Raw genomic sequence first — 19,275 nt, forward strand, 5'->3', positions numbered from 1 at the left:
GTATACAGAGGAAGAGGATGGCAAAGAGGAAGTGGGATAGTCAGAGAGATGCAGAAAGTATACAAGAGTGATAGGTGATAGAACATCTGCAGCATCTTATTGCAGATGTTGAAGGATGCCAGTCTTCTAAGGAAGTACAGCCGGGTCTGTCCTCTCTTGCACAGAGAATCAATATTGGCAGTCCAGTCCAATGTATCATCCAGCTGCACTCCCAGGTATTTATAGGTCTGCACCCTCTGCACACAGTCACCTCTGATAATCACGGGGTCCAGGAGGGGCTTGGTCCTCCTAAATCCACCACCAGCTTCCTGGTTTTGTTGGTGTTCAGGTGTAGGTGGTTTGAATCGCACCATTTAACAAAGTACTTGATTAGGTTCCTATACTCCTCCTCCTGCCCACTCCTGATGCAGCCCACGATAGCAGTGTCGTCAGCGAACTTTTGCACGTAGCAGGACTCCGAGTTGTATTGGAAGTCTGATGTATATAGGCCGAACAGGACCGGAGAAAGCACAGTCCCCTGTGGAGCTCCTGTGCTGCTGACCACAATGTCAGACCTGCAGTTCCCAAGATGCACATACTGAGGTCTGTCTGTAAGATAGTCCACGATCCATGCCACCAGGTATGAATTTACTCCTATCTCTGTCAGCTTGTCCCTAAGTAGCAGAGGTTGGATGGTGTTGAAGGCGCTAGAGAAGTCCAGAAACATAATTCTTACTGCACCACTGCCTCTGTCCAAGTGGGAGAGGGATCGGTGTAGCATGTAGATGATGGCATCCTTTGCTCCCACCTTCTCCTGGTATGAAAACTGAAGAGGGTTGAGGGCGTGGCGGACCTGTGGCCTCAGGTGGTGAAGCAGCAGCCGCTCCATGGTCTTCATCACATGTGATGTCAGAGCGACAGGCCGGAAGTCATTCAGCTCACTAGGACATGATACCTTTGGGACTGCGGTGATGCAAGATGTTTTCCAAAGCCTCGGGACTCTCCCCTGTTCCAGGCTCAGGTTCAAGATGCGCTGTAGAGGACTCCCCAGCTCCAGCACACAGGCCTTCAACAGCCGTGGCGATACTCCATCTGGACCCACTTCTTTGCTGGCACAAAGTCTCCTCAGCTCTCTGCTTACCTGGCCTGCTGTAATTGTGGGTGGGGGGAAACTCTCTCTATGCTGGTATCAGTAGAAGGATGGGTGGAGGTTGCAGTACTCCGAGGTGAGAGTGGGTTGTGTAGCACTGGAGGGTAAGCTGGGGAATTCAAAAAATAACAAGAACCTAATCCAATAAATTGTAACTGGCAAATACAGTGAATATCATCATCATAGATAGATAGATAGATAGATAGATAGATAGATAGATAGATAGATAGATAGATAGATAGATAGATAGATACTTTATTAATCCCAAGGGGAAATTCACAAAATTCACATCACCATCATCATCATCATATTGAAAGGCACTATATATAATGGAAGGTATTATACACATATGACTCATATATGACAGGATGACTCATTCAGTCTATCAAAGTTCTTCATGTTGAGGGACATTAGGGCCACTGGTGTGTGGTCATTAGGTGCCCACCTTACAATACAAGCTGTTTTCTTCAGCAGCACCACTTTCTGCAGCCTTTGTGGCAGTCTGAAAAAAAGTAACAGAGGACACCACTAAGGTGGTAAGCACAATTAAAATACAAAAATTCAATGAAAGTTAAATGGAACTCAATATTGTTAAAAAGGAGCTAATAATAAAACTGAAGATCTGTTGTTGGCTTATTGTAATTAGAACACTTTAATTTAAATTGGATGTACAAGAGCGATGGAATGGTTCATGATGAACTTATTTGGATGTACAGCCACAAGCTGCATTCCTAATGACTTAATTTATTTCTTTTAAATGTTTGTGGATCCACCTTGCCTCAAGTCGAGGGAATGTTGATCATTAACTGCACAGCACAATCTTCCCATCAGTATGTTTGCATATATTTACATTGTGAGAAGCCAAGCAAAATGACACCTTTTATTGGCTAACAAAAAAGATTACAATATACAAGCTTTTGAGGCAACCCAGTTTTATGAATGCCACTGGCTAGGCCATATGTGGAGAAACTGTCCATTCAGACCCAGGGAGAACGTCACAAGATGGGTAAGGAGTAGTACCTGCTTCTCTTGCCCTTGTTTTTCTTTCTTTTCCCATCCAGACACGGAGTGACCGGGCAAGAAGGTTCATATCCAGAGAGGAAACAAAAAACTCAATTTTCATCTATTGAGATATGAGAACCTGTGAGAAGGACAGGCACCACAGCTGCCTGTCATCTATCAAGCATTTATCGTAGAGTGGCTTGACTAAGTCACATTTAAGCAAAAGACACATGACAGTTTATAGGACTGTGAGCTCCTGAGGAAAAACATTCTCTGAACTGATGAGATAAAACTGAACTCATACTATCCTAATGGTGAAACATGGTGGTGGTGTCATCATTCTGGGGAGAGGCAGATTAGAATTGAGGTAACGATGAATGCAGCCAAATACAGAGAGGTCCATGAAGAAAACCTCCTCCAGAATGTATGCCACCTCAGAATAAGGTAACGCTTCACCTTTCAGCATTACAATGTCTTGAAGCTTACAGCCGAAATAAAGCTTGAGTGGCATCGGAACAAGTCTATGTGTGTCCTTGAGTGACCATATCACAACCATATCGCAAAAACAGGGAGCACCAGGACTCTAAAGACTTGGCCCTTCGTCCTTTTGCACAGATTTTGGGAGCTTCACACACCCCTTCCCAGTGATCTAGTGCCCCCTCCCCATGCTCTCCCAATCCGTCTACTGACTTTATAATAAAGAGTTACCAGGGACATGAATGTCTCTGCCGAGGTAAGTAAACCTCTCAATGGTGTTGACACTCTCTAAGCAGATAGACACACTGCTGATTGCTGTTCCCAAGAGGTCATTAACCGCCTGGATCTTGGATTTTACCCAGGACACTTACAAGCCCAGACACTTAGACTCCTTGCCAAACATGTCAAGAGCCCCAAGCAGAACCTCCATTGACTCCATGAGGATCACAGCATCGTCTGCAAAACCAAGATCAGTGAATCTCCCTTCACCAACAGATGCCCCACAGCCGCTGGACCAAATGACCTTGCCCAATACCAAGTCCATGCAAGTTTCATATTTTCCATAGGTTTAGAGGACCTTCTTCAAAGACAAACTCATATCCTCTGTGTGTACTGATCATTATACACACATATATTGCACTGTTTCTGCATTGCACTCCACTGACATTTTGCACTTATCTTTTCTTTGCACATTAATTTGCAGTTTTACACATCTTGTGCAGAATAATAAAATTGCTCAGATATGTTGTAATAACATTGAATTGAATTTAAAAAAAGGGCTATCACTCCAAGGGTGGGCGCTTGGCTAAAGAAGTTAGTCCAGAAGAAGAAGACTGGGGATAAGTAAGAAAAGGGTAAGTTAATGGTAAGAGTGGGGACACTGAATGTTATGACAATGACTGGGATGAGTAAGACATTTGTGAAATTTGATAGTGTGATGGATGGCGCACATGGGCCAGTGTGATGCAAGAACAGAGACAAGGGAAGACAACCTATCAGGAATTCATGCTCCCCCGTTACGCTTGGTGGCAGCTTCCCTGGGCAACACTACTTGTACAGACACCTGCAAGGAATGCTTGGAACTGGAATCTAATAGGGCAGCCTTGTCGGGTTCCATGGGGGCAGCCAAGGGAGCCCACAAGGATACATGATTTCATTTGACCCAGAAGTGCTTCCAACAGGTGTCACCCTGCAACCAGAAGTACCCGCTCAACCTCGTCCAGATGAGTCAGAGTCGGGTGTGAAGGATGGACAAGCTCACCTGGGAGGTGTGGAGGAGAAGAAAGAAAGAGAAGAACTATTTGGTGTTTCATCTAAGAAGCAACCTTTTATAAGATATTTTCTACAAATAAACCTTTTTATTATAACCGGAACTTGTGTTTGTGAAGTTATGTCTGGAGTTTGGGGTGCTGCTATGTCCCTAGTGGTTACAATGGAAAGGAGGAAAATGGGAGTGCTGCTTTATGCTGGAAACAAGATGGAAGGGGAATAAGGCAGCTTTAAATTGTTGTACAGTGGATAAAATGGTGCAGGTCTACTAGTGTCCAAAGAAGTAAAAGATGGTCTTGTCAATGTGAATAGCAGGAATGAAAGGATGAAGAGTGTCATGCTGGGCCTTGGTAAGACTGTAGTTCATGTCATGTGTGCATATGCTCCTCAAGTGTACCGTGAAGAAGAGGAGAAGGACATTTTCTGGGCACAAATGGTGAAGAGTTTAGAGCAGTACAAGAATAAGAAGAGGTGACTGCTGGTGGTGATCTAAATGTGCTTGTGGGAAAGAGTAGATTGATGATGGAGAGGGGACATAGAGGATGGGGAGTTGGGGAGATAAATAGAGAAGCGGAGAGGATAGTAGATTTTGCCATGGCATCTGATTTGGCATTTTTTGAAAAGAATGTAAATCAGCTTGTACAAGTTGACCTTGGAAAACCAAATAGACTTTCTATGTGTAGAAGATCTAATTTAAAAGAGATTAAGAATTAAGAGGTCATAAATGAGGAAAGTGTGACAGTGCAGTATAAAGTGGTAGTGATGGACTGGGAGATCAGAATCAGCAGGAGAATAAAATTAGAGCAGGCAGCACCAAGTATAAAGTGGTGACGATATAAAGATGAAGAGGCTGATGAACAGGATCGGTGAGAAAGTTTGACATGAATTGCAGTTATTAGAGTGTATGGAGGAATGGTGGGAGAATAGCAAAGTTCTATTAAGCGCAGGTGAAGAGGTGTTAGGTAAGATGACAGGAAGGAGCCCACCTGGGGATAAAGAAACATGATGGTGGGACAGAGAGGTGATAAAGGCTAAAAAGGAGGCAAAGAAGACAGTCAGAGAGGGAGGAAAACAAATGTATTGGCAGACAAATAAGGAGTTTCAGAAGGCAATGGCCAGAGCCCAGGGAAATGATTTGAAGGAGGTGTATGAAAAACTGGAGATTAACAATTGGGAAAGAAAAGGACTTTTAGAACAATAATAATTATTTGCATTTATATAGCGCTTTTCACACTACTCAAAGCGCTCAGCAATTGCAGGTTCAGAGTCCCTTTTGGCATTTTACGGGATTCGAACCGACAACCTTTCCAAGTGCCAGTGCAGATCCCTATCCTCAGAGCCACCACTCTGCCAGTGAAGTCTAGGAACAAGGCCGTGAAAGATTTTAATCAGATAAAGCAGTTGAAAGATGAGCAAGGTGTTCATCTCACTTTAGCTGGAAGAATTAACATTGTCAAGATGAATATTCTTCCAAAGCTTCTTTTTCTATTTCAGAGCATTCCAATATACATCAACAAATCATTTGTTAAGAAGTTAGATTCTATCATAACCTCATTTATTTGGAATTCAAAACATCGACACATCCAAATGGTAACCCTACAAAGACCTAAGGCAGAAGGTGGCATGGCTCTACCAAACTTTCAGTTTTATTATTTACAAGCTATAAAAACCTGGACATTGACAGAAATAGATGAGCATAAACAGGCCTGATCCACATAAGACTAAAATCCTGCAGGACTTCATTATATTCCTTGCTTTGTACCCCAATAAGCACAAGTCATCGCCAATATACTAATAACCCAGTTGTGCTTCATTCACTCAGAATATGGAACCAATGTAGGAAATATTTTAAGACAGAGAAGCTTTTATCGGTGGCACCTCTGCACGAGAACCACCTTTTTCCACCTTCTCAAATGTACGCAACTTTTAATGTCTGGAAAACATTTGGGATTATATCACTTAGAGATCTGTACATAGACAACGTCTTCGCATCCTTTGAACAATAATACTTCAAATTTAACCATCCAGCAACACATTTCCTTTACTTCTTCCAAATTAGAAACTTTGCTAAACAAAACCTGCCCAACTTTTATCACCTCCTACATACTTCTACTCCGGAAAAAATATTGATCAGTCTTGAGGACTCAGACAGCATTTCTCTAATATCTAAAAACATTTTACAGTGCCTCCCTTTCAAATATCCCAGAGTACAGTGGGAAAAGGATCTCTCACTCAACATCTCAGAAAAGGAATGGAAGGCAGCAATGCAAAAAAATTCACTCGAGCTCCATATGTGCAAAGCATACAATTATTCAACTTAAAATCATCTATCAAGCACACCTGTCTCGTTTAAAATTGTCCAAAATGTTTCCCGGGCAAGATCCAACCTGCAAACGTTGAAATCAAGTTCCAGCCTCATTGGGCCACATTTTTTGGACCTCCATCCATCCTCTTTCGCTTATCCGAGATTGGGTCGCGAGGGCAGCAGCTTGAGCAGAGATACCCAGACTTCCCTCTCCCCGGCCACTTCTTCTAGCTGTTCCGGGAGAATCCCGAGGCGTTCCCAGGCCAGCTGGGAGACATAGTCCCTCCAGCGTGTCCTGGGTGTTCCCCGGGGCATCCTCCCGGTTGGACGTGCCCGGAATACCTCACCAGGGAGGCGTACAAGAGGCATCCTGATCAGATGCCCGAGCCACCTCATCTGACACCTCTCGATGCAGAGGAGCAGCGGCTCTACTCTGAGCCCCTCCCGGATGACTGAGCTTCTCACCCTATCTTTAAGGGAAAGCCCAGACACCCTGGGGAGGAAACTCATTTCAGCCGCTTGTATTCGCGATCTTGTTCTTTCAGTCACTACCCATAGTTTATGACCATAGGTGAGGGTAGGAACATAGATCGACTGGTAAATTGAGAGCTTTGCCTTACAGCTCAGCTCCTTTTTCACCACAACAGACCGATGCAGAGCCCGCATCACTGCGGATGCCGCACCGATCCGCCTGTCGATCTCACGCTCCATTCTTCCCTCACTCGTGAACAAGACCCCGAGATACTTGAACTCCTCCACTTGGGGCAGGATCTCGCTCCCAACCCTGAGAGGGCACTCCACCCTTTTACGGCTGAGGACCATGGTCTCGGATTTGGAGGTGCTGATTCCCATCCCAGCCGCTTCACACTCAGCTGCGAAAAGATCCAGAGAGAGCTGAAGATCATGGCCTGATGAAGCAAACAGGACAACATCATTTGCAAAAAGCAGTGACCCAATCCTGAGTCCACCAAATCGGACCCCCTCAACACCCTGGCTGCGCCTAGATATTATGTCCATAAAAGTTATGAACAGAATCGATGACAAAGGGCAGCCCTGACGGAGTCCAACTCTCACTGGAAACGGGTCTGACTTACTGCCGGCATTGCGGACCAAGCTCTGACACCAGTTGTACAGGGACCGAACAGCCCTTATCAGGAGGTCCGGTACCCCATACTCTCGGAGCACCCCCCACAGGATTCCCCGAGGGACACGGTCAAATGCCTTTTCCAAGTCCACAAAACACATGTAGACTGGTTGGGCGAACTCCCATGCACCCTCCAGGACTCTGCTAACAGTGTAGAGCTGGTCCACTGTTCCGCGACCAGGACGAAAACCACACTGTTCCTCCTGAATCCGAGGTTTGACTATCCGACGGACCCTCCTCTCCAGAACCCCCGAATAGACTTTTCCAGGGAGGCTGAGGAGTGTGGTTCCTCATGTTTTGGACCTGCACCAAATTAACATCATTCTGGACCAAAATCTTTAAATGCCTCTGAGACAGCCCTGGTGTCATAATCCCTCCTAATCCACTAAAAGCTGTGTTTGGTGGACTCCCAGGTGGACTTAAAGTGGAGAAGGACAAACAAACTGTAATGACCTTCACTTCACTATTGGCACGTAGACTTGTCTTGCTCAGCTGAAAGAATCCTAACTCACCTCTTTTAGGTCAGTGAGTAAGTGATGTTATTTAATATTTGAAACTAGAAAAAAATAAATACTCACATAGAGGACCTGTGCAAAACTTTTTAAAAACCTGGCAGGATCTAATTAATAATATTTTAGAATAAGCATTTAAACTGAGGAAGCAGATTCTCTTCCCCTTTTTATTCTATTTATTTACTTACTTATCTTTTCTACTATTAAAGTTTCACTATGTTGGTCTAGCTCTCTTTCTCATGGGTTTGGGTTGACTTGACTTGACTTTGTAAAATTTGACTTGCTCTAATGGAATGTTGTTTGTTTTTAATAAATTCAATAAAATGTTAGGAAAATAAGGAGAGAGGAAGTAAAGCAGGCACTAAACAAAAAATGAAAAGGCATCAGGACTGGATGGAATACCAGTAGAAGTGTGCAAGAGTTTAGGAAAAGGAGTAGATGTGTTTCGGGATCTAATGGAGAAAACCTGGACAGGAGAGAATACCAAAGGAATGGAGGAACAGTGTGACATGTACCCATGCATAAGGAGAAAGGAGATATTCAGGAATGTGGAAACTATAAAGGGATAAAGCTAATGTCACACATAAAGAACACTTTGGGAAGGGTTAAAGACAGAAGTCTTGGGAAAGAGACCACCATAGGGGAGAAGCGGTTTGTTTTATGCCAGGGAGAGGAACAACTTATGTAGTCTTTGCATTGAGAATCTCATAGAAAGCATGGGGAGAAACAGGAGTGTTTACATATGTTATTTATTGATTTGGGGCGGCACGGTGGCGCAGTGGGTAGCGCTGCTGCCTCGCAGCTAGGAGACCCGGGTTCGCTTCCCGGGTCCTCCCTGCGTGGAGTTTGCATGTTCTCCCCGTGTCTGCGTGGGTTTCCTCCGGGTACTCCGGCTTCCCCCCACAGTCCAAAGACATGCAGGTTAGGTGCATTGGCGATTCTAAATTGTCCCTAGTGTGTGCTGGGTGTGTGTGTGTGTGTGTGCCCTGCGGTGGGCTGGCGCCCTGCCCAGGGTTTGTTTCCTGCCTTGCGCCCTGTGGTGGCTGAGATTGGCTCCAGCAGACCCCCGTGACCCTGTAGTTAGCATATAGCGGGTTGGATAATGGATTGATTTGGAGAAGGTGCCATGTCAAGAGGTTTGGAGGTGCATGAGAGGCAAAGGAGTACCAGACAAGTATGTGAGGAGCAGTCACTAAAGGGAGTACAGCAGGAAAGAAATGTGACAATCAGAGGTTACAACAAACATGGGAGAGATATCTACGAAAGTACAGGAAAGTAGGCTGAAGTGGTATGAACATGTGATGAGGAGAGACAATGAATATGTGTGCAAAAGAAGAATGGTGAAGGGTTTGCGAGATCCCCTGGAGGTTGCTGGATATCATGGCCGGCCTGTACACTGGTACTGTGAGTGCTGTGCAGAGTGGAGGCAGGACCTCTGCATTTTTCCCAGTTGATTTTGGGGTTCGTCAGGGGTTTGTTCTTCCTCCTACTCTGTTCAATGCTTGTATGGACTGGGTGTTGGGCAAGGTCGTGGGATCCAGCGGCTGTCGGATATCTGTTGGTGAAGAAAGATTCACGGATCTTGACTTTGCTGATGATGCTGTGATCTTCGCGGAGTCAATGAAGGCTCTGATCGGGACGCTCAAGAAATTGAGTGAGGAGTCTGAGTGTCTGGGCTTGCGAGTATCCTGGATAAAAACCAACATCCAGGCCTTTAATGACCTCTTCGGCACAGCCATTAGCAGTGTGTCTGTCTACGGAGAGAGTGTTGACCTTGCAGAGAGGTTTACTTACCTTGGCAGTGACATTCATGTCTCTGGTTACTCTTCCTGTGAAGTCAGTAGATGGATTGGGAGAGCATGGGAGGTCATGAGGTCGATGGAAAGGGGTGTGTGGCGCTCCCGTTATCTATGCAAAAGGACGAAGGTCCAAGTATTTAGAGTCCTGGTGCTTCCTGTCTTGCTATATGGTTGTGAGACATGGACAATATCCAGTGACCTGAGACAAAGACTGGACTCCTTTGGTACTGTGTCTCTCCGGAAAATCCTTGGGTATCATTGGTTTGACTTTGTGTCGAATGAGCGGTTGCTCATGGAGTCCCGAATGAGGCACATTACCTGCGTTGTGAGGGAGCGTCAGTTACGGCACTACGCCGCGTTTCCCCAAGGATGATCCAGCTCGTAAGATCCTCATTGTTGGGGACCCAAGTGGCTGGACCAGGCCAAGGGGTTGCCCACGTAACACCTGGCTGCGCCAGATAGAGGGTCATTTCCGGAGGGCGGGACTGGACCGCGTGTCTGCCTGGGGGATTGCAAACCGGGATCCCGAATTGTTTCGCGGTGTAGTGGGTGCGGCAATGTGCTGTACCAGTGCCTGCTCCCCAACTTGACTTGACTTATGATAGTAAATGTAGTGTTCTTCAGCGTCACTATTGGTGTGTGCATGAATGTGCTTGTAATGGATGGGCAGGCTAGTTTCTGTCTTGTGCCTGTGCTGACAATACAGACAGACAGATAGATAGATAGATAGATAGATAGATAGATAGATAGATAGATAGATAGATAGATAGATAGATAGATAGATAGATAGATAGATAGATAGATAGATAGACTTTGGTTTAAAAACAAAATACCAGAATAACTGAAAAGGGGGAAAATTTAAAATGAAAGGAAAACATATGACTTGACAGTCCAAGTCCCAGTCAGCTGCTAAGCAGGTGTATTTCTATAGATATAAAAGGGCCCCGTAGTGTTTCTTGATCCTCTTCTGCAGACTAGTTTGTTAGCTGAAAGTGCTTGGTGTTGGTATGTCACAAAGAGGATGTGCAGCATTGTTCGTAATAGCACTGAGTTTTGTTTTAATTTCCTCCTCCTCTACAACCTCCAGGAGGTCCAGTGTGTGTCCTATAACTGATCCTGCCCTTTTAATTAGGTTGTTGATTCAGCGGACCTTTCTTGAAATTATGTTACTTTCCCAGCATGCCACACTAGCCATCACAGAGTGCAGAAGACCTGAAGGATGTCAGTAACCACATTAGGGGCTGGTCACTTTGGACCTTGAAATGGATAAATCAGGCTTAAGAATTGTTATGTTATGTTATGTTACTTGTGTAATTAGTTGACAGCAAGCTTTCTTTAAGAAGACTACTGATCAGTAAAACAAGCTGTGTGGAAATGAATCTGCAATGACATTTACAGTTTGCTTTGCAAAAATATTGTGTTAACACGATTAGCACATATATTTTAATTTCATCTGTAATATTTTTCTACATGTGCAAATGCTTGGCAAACTCTTTTCTGGTGTAGAACATGAAAAAGGAATTCAAGGATGAATTAAGATTTGGATGAATTAAGGCCCTTGGATAGCTTAACTCTTTCATAGACTGTTGATCATACTTTTAACAATGCATCATGTGGACATTGGGTCATTTAATTCAGAGCAGTATTTATGACTCTTGGTTTCACCACAAAACTCGTTTCGACTCACGGATAATTGGTCATTTAATCGAGCAGGGGTTGGGTGTCCCTCTTATTTATTTCGACTCTCAGTTTCTCGATTCTTTCATCAAGCTTTCCACCTTGGTCATTTTGATTTGCAGCTATTGGATCGTTAGGCTGTAGATTAAGCCTTAGGATGTAATATCCCTTGCTTTCTGGCACAAGACCCTATAAAAAACTAATTTTAGTGAGTTTTACATTTTGTAAATTTCAAGAATGCATGCAAAATTCATTTTAGGAGCAATTTGGCAAAATTGTATTTAAAAATTCTGTGCTGTTTTCCTTATCACTAAAGTAGGTATGCTAAAGTTTACAAAAAGACAGCCAAGATCTTGGTCTGAAAATGTCAGCTTCTTCTGCCATCGTCATCATCATCATCATTAAAGGGGAATGGATATTTCACTATAGAACTTTAATGCAAGGTGCTTCCAGTAGTTCTATAACAGCCATTATGATTATTCAGAGGAAATTGTCTGAAATCAAAAGAATCCACGAGAGCCATCCTGGTGGAGTGACCAAATCTATGTTATCAATCTGGATTGACAATTCAAGACACAAGGAATAAGTGTGCATGACTACTTTATTAAAATTTGAATACACAGTGTTTTTAATGATTAAAGTCTTGAGGGGATTCCTGGCATCTCTTTATCTGAGAAGATAAAAGAAACAAAGATAAATGAACAGATTACGGCAAATGTAACAATTAAGCATTCAGTCAAAGGACTGCAGGACATCCAATGGAGAAGAAGATCAGTTGTCTTCAGAGGGGATGAGACTAAAGAGCCAAGATGGGTTATAACACACAAGAGAAGATTTTTAACAAACTTAAACAGAAACAAGTAAATCAATTCACACAAAATAGAATTTGCAAAGATCCTCAGTGTTTCCTTGAACAAAGACAATTGTGAAATCAAGTGGATTGAGAAAGTATTCAGACATCCTCAATCTTTGCACACTTTATTGTGTTGCAGATTTCATTTTAAATGGGTAAATTTACTATTTTTGTCCATCAATCTACACTCAATAACCCTTAAAGATAAAGTGAAAACATGTTTTCAGAGCAGTTTGCAAATTTAAAAAAAATCTAATCTCTCATGTTTGTAAGTATTCAGATCCGTTGCTAAAGCACCCCAAATTGTGCTCAGATGTTTCCTGTTTGCTTTAATTTTCTTGAGATGTTTCCAGACCTCAACTGGAGTCCACCTGTGGCAAACTGAATTGATTGGACATCATTGAGAAAGGCACACGTGTTCCTGCATATAGAAGGTCCAGCAATTCACACTTCATATCGGGAGAAAAACCAAGCGTTTTGTAGACTTCCACAAAAAAATTGTGGAGATCAGGGCAAAGATATCAAACCATTGCTGAAGCTTTTAATGGTCCCAGATGCACAGTCAAGGTCACTGTATAACGACAGACACTTTCTAAAACTCACCTGAACTGTTTTTTACTTCAAAGGAAAACTAATACTTATGGACTGTATGACCGAACTGCTGTGATATGCCTGTTGATTCTGGTTGCGTGAAAACACGTCAAGCTGCAGTGTGGTGCAGTATGTGTGTCATTAAAGGCCAAATTGATTGCAATCAAGTGAAAGTACAAGAATGATATCTGCCTCCTAAGCACTGTTCATGATGCAGCAACTGTCAATGTTCATTATGGGGGAAAATGTGGAAATCACTAAGCCCGGCACTCTAGTAGGCTACAATAGCATAATAGGTGCCATCGATCATGGAGTCGGCACTGACATTTTACCCTGTGAAGCGCAACCAACATAGAAAATATCAGAAAACAACCTTTCGACATTTGCCCGAACAGTGTCTATGTGTGTTGGCAGCTTTCAAAACACATTACACACTGCATATGTACCACAGTGGATACAATACTTAACATTTTTACTGTGATTTAAATGTTTCTGTTGCACAGAACATTTTTTGTCGTTGAAACAAAATCAACACTTTTGACTCGTTCCGGGGCTAAACATCACACTAAGGAGGCTAATAGAAGTTGGTGGAGACACAGTCAGAGCAAAGAGAATGACACACTCATATCTCTCATTAAGTTCCTTACCTTTTTTAACACCTGGGATTGCCGTCATAGTCTGTAAGAGAAGTAAAAGTGTTAAAATAACAAACTCTGAAAAAGAACTGTCCAAATTCTGCCGAGGAATAAAATAAACAAAAATAAATTGAAGATATCTGACTGAAAGCTTCTGCACTTCAAGTGGACACCAAAAAAGCATGAGGATTATGAGACCCAGAAAATTCATCAACGACTAGAGAATCATTACTGCTGTTACTTATTACAGAAGCTCACAGTTTTGTATTTTCGATTGGCCTACATAACTTTCTTCAAACAAAAACTCATATCCCCGTGTGTCCTGACAATTATACTGTACATACAGATATTACATTATTACTGCATTGTATGGCACCAACATTTGCACTGTCTTATATTATCTTTTCTATGTACGGTAATTTTCAGTTTTAAGCATGTTCTACTGAGTAACATGAATGCTCAATTGTGCTGTAAAGTAAAATGACAATAAAGCTGAATTGATTTGAAAAAATGAGACATGGGGCCACTAAAGGTTAAAAAATGTCTGGGGTCACAGGGGCATCAGTCTAAGCAATGTTGCCCAGAAATCCCTTACCCTAACACTAACCATAACCCCATTGCCACCGCTTTTCACTCGTCTGAGGAGATACAAAGGCATTCCCAGAACAACCGAGAGGTATATTTGTTGAAAATTGCTAGGGAGGTTAGGGTTACAGTGCTGAAACACTGGGGAGGTCAGAGTTCAAAGGGCTAAACGCCAAATCCAAATTCTTTATGTCTCAAAACTTTATAATCTATATATTACCAGCAGCCATACCACTTCCACTTCAAAACAGGTAATCCACTTGAAGCTTAGCATGTTGCGGTCCAGCCAGTATTTGGATGGAAGACCAAGAAGGAAAAGCTTGAGGTGCTGATAGAAAAGGTGTTAGAGAGGCCATTGGGGGCGCACCCCGTGCAGTCTGAGGGTGGATCTTTATGCCCCAGAGCAGACGGATACACTGTGCTGTAAAAATGGCACCATCCTTCGAATGCGATGTAAAACCGAGGTCTTGACTCGCTGTTGTCATAAAAGATTCCTTGGACATCTTTCATAAAGAGTAGGGTGAATCCTGATTTCCTGGTTAACTTGCCCATCACGACCTGCTTATTCTGGCTTCCTAATCATCACCCGCCTCTGATTAGCTAACTATCTCTCACCCCTTCACCATCTAATAACTAAAGTGTGGTGAGCATCCTGGCACAAAATGGTTGCTGTTGCATTATCCAGGTTGTGCATTCAGGGTGGTTGAAGTTCCCATTCTCTATGTATAGCACTTTCTTCTTTTTAGATAGGAACTGCGCAAGAATTTACACAAAAACAAAAGTATAGACATTGGAAATTATAACAGTGATTCAAAAACCAGTCAGTCAAAAAAATAAAAGAGTGAGGATCAAGAAAAAAAGCAGAGTGAAAGAGTAAAACATCCATCCATCCATCCATTTTCCAACCCGCTGAATCCGAACACAGGGTCACGGGGGTCTGCTGGAGCCAATCCCAGCCAACACAGGGCACAAGGCAGGAAACAATCCCGGGCAGGGTGCCAACCCACCGCAGGACACACACAAACACACCCACACACCAAGCACACACCAGGGCCAATTTAGAATCGCCAATCCACCTAACCTGCATGTCTTTGGACTGTGGGAGGAAACCGGAGCGCCCGGAGGAAACCCACGCAGACACGGGGAGAACATGCAAACTCCACGCAGGGAGGACCCGGGAAGCGAACCCGGGTCTCCCAACTGCGAGGCAGCAGCGCTACCCACTGCGCCACCGTGCCGCCCAAGAGTAAAACAATAGTCAAAAAATGAGAAACGTCAAAGCCAAATCGTAAAACAAAAAACTAAAGTCAAAAAGAGAAGCTCTGTATCAAAACACCGGTAATCATAATTCAAAGTAAGTAGTTTGGTCCAATGTGACTAATTTAAGGTGGTCTTTATACCAGTAAGGTGATAACATCACAAGTGGCACAGCTCTGGTGCATCATGGGAAATCCCCATGGAAACGCATGACAAAAATACATATGTCACCCCCAAAACAAAATGTCTTCAGAAAAGACAGTAAATAAAGATTCAACTTTTAAATTGAAACTCTGAAACATAATTCTGATTGCAGAATTGGACTCTTTGGGTGTTAACATTTTTCAGCTTCAGGGAAACCCAAGAAAAAAGAATCTCAAATGACAGTGAGCATGTGCCCTGACAGAGAGATGGCAGGTAAACTTAAAGCAGAACTGGGAGATGTGCATAAAGATAGAAGAAAGGGTCAAAGCCGGGAGATCAAAAATAGCCAAAGTGTAAGACAAAATCTGTGGTGAACAAAATTACAAGCGAGAAGTTAAAACAAATTTTGTGACAAGACTTTTAGTAAACGTTTTAAAGGAAGAGAACCCCTAGCAGACTTTGTATCCTACTGCACCGATTACAAAAAGGTCATGACCTTTGAGGCCACGCCCCTAGATATATGGATGAGGACCTAATGATGGGTATTTATAATGGTGGCAGTAATGTACCTAAAATGGTCATCCAAGACAAAAAAAACACGTTGCAACACCTAAACCGTTAAGAATTTCTAGCGACTGTTTCAACAATTCATGTCCAAGATTGTAATATTTACTATCCATATGAGCTAGCAGAAAAAAAACAAATGATGACACCAGGAGTACTGGAGCAGAACACCATTGGTATAATACTTCTGTTATTCAAGCTGTTTCATCCATAGATCATCTCAGTGGTGACCCAGCATTAAGGCTATAAGAATTTACCTTACACTGGCGTTCTTTTGAAGAGCCTTTGTTTCAGCTAGATATCATCTATTTGACTTTCTGTAGTCACAAAACCTCAAGGGAATTCATTATAAAATAAACTGTATTGAATGATGAGCTGACTCATGGAGCACCAGACAAAGTTAATATGGCAACCTGCTTCTTCAAAATGTGCTAAGAGATAAGGTAGGCATATTGTATGAAAATCTTACCAAATACACAATAATTTTCATTCTGAGGGTCCTGAAAGAGAATAAAATGTGACTGATGAGAAGACTAAAGCATTGGAATTAGGATTTCAATGTCAATGATAACATCACATGATTGTTAAAAATGAAAAACAAATAATCTCAGATGGGCACTCAAGTGACTGAGAGATGTTCACACCTGTAAGAGAGCAGCTACTCCATCATAGGCGTCCGTGCAGTTTAAAAGCCTGTGGTGACGGATTAGCTGCCATTTTGCCGTGCATTTTGTAAAACTCACTGATCAAATCTATGTCCCCACCTTGTCCGTGCAGATAACAATTCCCAAATAAACAATGAAATTCTTTGAGAAGCTGATGTATAGAAAATTAAACATAATTTAGACCTCTGGAATATCATCACAACAGTTCAATATGTTTCAATTGGACCGTGGATTCAGAAAGTATTCAGACCCCATCACTTTCTTCACATTTTGTTATGTTGCAGTTTTATGCTGACTATAATTTAAATTTTTTGTTTACTCATCAAATGACACTCCAGAATGACAAAGTGCAAATTTATTACAAATAAAAAAGTGAAATATTGCCTTGACACGCATATTTAGAACTTTCACTCAGTGAAATGTTTTCTTGAGTCTGCCATAACACGCTTCTCACTGCTGGATTTGAGGACTTTCTGCCATTCTTCTCTGCCGATCCTCTCAAGGTTGGATGGAAACCGTCAGTGGACAACCGCTTTTAGGTCTCGCTAGATATGTTTGATTGGGTTCAAGTCTGGGCTCTGCCAAGAGAACTTTTGTGCTTAGCGTCGGTGTTCCATTGGAAAATGAAATTTAAGATCAGTCTGAGGTTTGAAGTTCTCTGCAGCAGGTTTTCATAAATGATATCTCTGCTCTCTTTTTCCTCAGCCCTGTCTAGTTTCCCAGACTACCACACTGCGTCACCATTGGAATGGTAGTGCACAGGTGACAAGCAGTGCCTGGTTTCCTCCAGATATGATGCTAAATATGGTTTCATCAGTCCAGAGGATCTTGTTTCTCACAGTCTGAGAGTACTTTACATGCCCTTTTGCAAATTCCAAGAGGGCATCCATGTGTCTTTAATTGAGGGGAGTGTTGGTCTCGGTCACAATAATAATAATTCTTTACATTTATATAGTGCTTTTCTCACTACTCAAAGTGCTCTCCATACAGAGAGGACTCGGTAAGTGAACCCGTGATCTACTTACTGTGAGGCAGCACTGCTACCACTGTGCCATATTGGTAGACCATTAAGTGATGGCTATCATTCTGGGAGGTTCTCCAAACTCCACATTGGTTCTCTCAAGCTCAGAGCAACAAATAATGCAATAAAAAAGTGATGTCATAACATGCCACTTTTGTCACAACTCAGTATGTGGAATTTATGCTCTGTTAGATCTTCAAACTGCTTATGTGCCATTATTGTCAAGTGGAAACATCAAGGAGCAGCAACAGTGGTAGACTATGCAAACGTACAGAGTGGGGCTGCTGAGGCACATATAAATCATGTCACTCTCATCAGAGCACCACATTTCCACTAGAAGCAACACAAGCTCAAGATCACTATGCACAATGGCAAGCGTCAGCTGCAGTGGTGTAAAGCACACTGCCTTTGAACTCTGGAGCAGTGGAAGCAGATACTTTGGAATGAGAAATCACACATCACTATCTGCCAGTCTGATAGACCACTCTAGGAAAACACAACCTTCTGGACTGCACAGTGCCTACTTTACAGTTCTAATAATTCTGCAGGCCTTTCTGAAAACATCCTTTCACTTTGTGTACATTGAAAGACACAAATATCAAATTTATAAATTTAAAATTAAATTTAGAGCACAATAAAGTGTACAGAAAGTGAAGGAGTCTGAATAACTTATGTATCCACTGTAACAACAAAGCAAATAAAATTAGCAGATGGCAAAGGTTTCCTGTTAACTCTTCAGTTGTATACTGTATGCGTAAATTAAAAATTGAATATCAGCCACGATTTAAAAGCATTTAATTTGCCTTATCATTCTGTCTGAGAAGACCCTGCAATATTCATTTCAGTTTTAGGGCAAATCAGCTGACCAGAAATATAGACGGAGTCGTCTAGTAGAGCATTAATACTCACCGCAGCCACCATTGCAGCAAGCATAGCGATGGTGGCAAAGAGGCAAACTACTTTCACAGCAAACATGGTGATCGTCTCGGAAGATGAGGTCTCAGGATCTCTAAACGCTTGCGTATTTGATGCAGTTTTATATGTTTCAACTAGGCAAATACATCAGAGATAAAGTAAAAAAAACAATGACCTCATTTATTTGCATTAGTTTGTAAGATGGGCACATAACAAAGCATTTGGCTCTTTATTAGTAATACAGAAAATTTGACTATTTGGGACCTGAAGGTAGTTTTATAAAGTTGTGTATTACTGGAGTTTTGCAAAAGAAAATAAATTATGTACTTTAAAGTGCAAAAGCTTATCCATCCATCCATCCATCCATCCAACCCGCTATATCCTAACACAGGGTCACTGCTGGAGTCAATCCCAGCCAACACAGTGAAAAAGGCAGGAACAAATCCCGGGCAGGGCGCCAGCCCACCACAGGGCACACACACACACACACACACCAAGCACACACTATCCTCACAGGTGGCACAGTGGTAGTGCTGCTGCTGCTGCTTTGCAGTAAGGAGATTGTGGGTTCGCTTCCCGGGTCCTCCCTGTGTGGAGAGCGCTTTGAGTAGTGAGAAAAGCGCTATATAAATGTAAAGAATTATTAGGGACAATTTAGGATCGCCAATGCACCTAACCTGCATGTCTTTGGACTGTGGGAGGAAACCCACGCAGACACGGGGAGAACATTC

General features: G+C 42.7%; 1 long non-coding RNA gene across 1 annotated transcript; it reads right to left on the minus strand.

Moving 5' to 3' along the window:
* Positions 1-11,897: 11,897 nt before the first annotated feature.
* Positions 11,898-18,654, minus strand: LOC114647721 (uncharacterized). The gene is made up of 4 exons (XR_003715595.2): positions 18,539-18,654; positions 16,413-16,443; positions 13,406-13,436; positions 11,898-11,984 (listed from the first exon to the last, which is right to left on the minus strand). It is a non-coding gene; the product is annotated as an uncharacterized LOC114647721 (long non-coding RNA).
* Between the last annotated feature and the right edge of the window lie 621 nt (positions 18,655-19,275).

This window comes from Erpetoichthys calabaricus, chromosome 3 (genome assembly GCF_900747795.2).
Source record: "Erpetoichthys calabaricus chromosome 3, fErpCal1.3, whole genome shotgun sequence".
Taxonomy (NCBI): Eukaryota; Metazoa; Chordata; class Cladistia; order Polypteriformes; family Polypteridae; genus Erpetoichthys; species Erpetoichthys calabaricus.